The sequence below is a fragment of the Osmia lignaria genome, unplaced genomic scaffold, assembly GCF_051020975.1.
Source record: "Osmia lignaria lignaria isolate PbOS001 unplaced genomic scaffold, iyOsmLign1 scaffold0002, whole genome shotgun sequence".
Taxonomy (NCBI): domain Eukaryota; kingdom Metazoa; phylum Arthropoda; class Insecta; order Hymenoptera; family Megachilidae; genus Osmia; species Osmia lignaria.
The window spans coordinates 15,001-17,500 of NW_027478159.1; the positions used below are offsets into that span (position 1 = coordinate 15,001).

Here is a 2,500-nt window from a genome sequence, read left to right on the forward strand (position 1 = left end):
TAACTTATACTTATGGGTCGTCGTCTACTTGATCGGGTACAAACAAGTCGTAAGAAACAAACAAACAAACCACAAAAATACAAGTCGTAAAAAAACAAACTTCTGTTGGTTAACCTACAATATGAAGGATCGAAATGAAAGAAGGATCATATTATTACAAACCGAAAGTGAAGGATCATTAAAATTGAAATACAATATATATAAATATATAAATGTACCCGTCGTTGCGACACCCTAGTTAAATGGAAAGATATAAAAAAGAGAGAAAAGGAATACAGATGACCCGCCGTCTGATCTTTGCTAAATGATCTGGCATCACCGGAGTTTTTTTGGTCCGTGTTGCGTTCGCTCTATTCGAAATGAAACTCGCGGAGGCGAAGAATTGTTAAAAGTTTACGAAGCGTCTAGGAGTGGTTAAAACTGAGAGAGTTGAAACTACGATGTATTAGAACGAGCAACCGTCGAAACTTTGTTTTCGCGACGTTCTTTTCGTCGCTCTCGTCCCCACGCTCCTACGCTTTGGTTGTTTCTTTGCCATCCGTGTTGCGATAAAAAGATTTCTCCATTGTCCAAAAAGGACGGATCGAGATTCCTCTTTCGAGAGGGAGAGAGAGGTACTTGCGGGTAACCTGGAATCTACGAAACACGCACCGTGGTAAGATTCGTGCGTCCGCCTGATCGATGTGTGTTGTTTACGGACCGGCTGAGAAGCGACGATAGCGAGTCTTTGAAAAACTATGTGTCCATTAGTTAGACCGATCGTCGCCGGCCGTGTGTCTGTTCGAATCTCGCAACCCACGATTCAGCGACAGGACGCGCGCTCGCATTCCTTGTGTGCGTTCGTACTTTTCAAGGTTTTTAAATGTACTTTACGCCCGACCGTCGAGAGGAGCGTGCCACTGGGCGTTTCTCCGACGGTTTCCGTCCTTGGACGCGATCGTGTCGTCAACGATCGAACAAACAAACAAATACGTTGGCGACGCCCGAATTCGCTCTCCCGCACGCGCCGGGTGGGAGAGTGATGTGGGTATCGAATGTGATGCGTGTTAATAATGAAAATAACACTCTAAAGATCTAAAGAGTTTGAAATACAAAATTTTACGATTACCCTGAACGGTGGATCACTTGGCTCGTGGGTCGATGAAGAACGCAGCTAATTGCGCGTCAACGTGTGAACTGCAGGACACATGAACATCGACATTTCGAACGCACATTGCGGTCCACGGATACAATTCCTGGACCACGCCTGGCTGAGGGTCGTTTTCTTAACAAAAGACTGCTTGCGTTTGCTTCTCGAAAAAAGAGTAATTCATTTCTTTCTAAACATCTCGCCGTCGTTCAACGAAAGTAGAACGTTTCGGAGCGGGATTATCGAACGAAATTGAAAGAATGAATGAACGATAAACAAAGAAAGAGTCGCAACGTACGAGCGATAGTTGGGCAGTTCGTCGGCGTTTGTCGTGGAAACGATGTGACGAAAATCGCAACCGATACACTAAATGCAGGCCGTTAAAGGAGAGAAACAAATTTCGAAATATCTCTTCGAACTAGCGCAAGTGCGTCACGGCGCGCGAGTCGTTCGTTAAAATTTATAAACGACCGCCCGTGAAAGCACCGAGTTCTCGGAAGATAATCTATAAAGATTCTCCATCCTGCTGGAAGTTATCGGATCGGCGCGATTGTTCACTTGTAGAAATCCACGCTCCCGACGTTGCCAGAAACGATATTTACGAAAGGTGTGTCAAAAATAAACGAAAGAAGCTCTCCTATAAATTTAGAAAAAGCAAACGAGTGAAATGTTTGAGATGATAATTTGCTGAAATGCAAGCTCGAATAGCCCCAGGGTTTCGAATGATTCCCCGCGCTTTATACATCTCTCTGTTTACAAACGGTGTATAAATGAAAGATCGCTTCAGATGGGTCGTCGCTGTTTGACGCGCGATGCTGTTCCTTTTTTTTTGTCTGTCTGTGCGTTTAGCTTCGCTAAACAAGTTAAATGGTTAAAAAGCGTCGAAAAAGCGAATACACACGCGACAAGACAAATCTAACGAGTAAAGGAACGCTCCGCTCCAAGATAAAAATGGTTGTTTACAATCAATACAGCGTTTCGGTACCCCTGATCGTAGTCTGAAACTGTGTAACAAAAGAGAGGAAAGCGAATGGTGAAGGAACTTCGAAGCCTCCGTGGCGTGGCTAGAACTTGTGATAAAAGTATGTTTGCAGCAATTATGCATGCTCCCGTTAAAACAGCATTTCAATGTCTCGCATGGCTTAAAGCTCTAGGAGGCTTCAACATTTAGAATACATACGGACTACTTCGTTTGTTAAAGATAAGCGAAGACCGCGCGACCATCGCTCGGTCGTCCAGTCCTCGAAAGTTTTGTTGCGTTCCAAAGAAGAGACAAATGGGGTTTACCCTTGCGCTAAGGGGAGAAGAAGAGAAAAGCAGTTGTTAAATCTAAGAGGTGTGTGGAGTACATCGCGTGTTGGTTAAAATTGT

General features: G+C 44.3%; 1 non-coding gene across 1 annotated transcript; it reads left to right on the forward strand.

Moving 5' to 3' along the window:
• Nucleotides 1-1,105: 1,105 nt before the first annotated feature.
• On the forward strand, nucleotides 1,106-1,260 carry LOC143306195 (5.8S ribosomal RNA). The gene has a single exon (XR_013063653.1). It is a non-coding gene; the product is annotated as a 5.8S ribosomal RNA (ribosomal RNA).
• The last annotated feature ends 1,240 nt before the right edge of the window (nucleotides 1,261-2,500 follow it).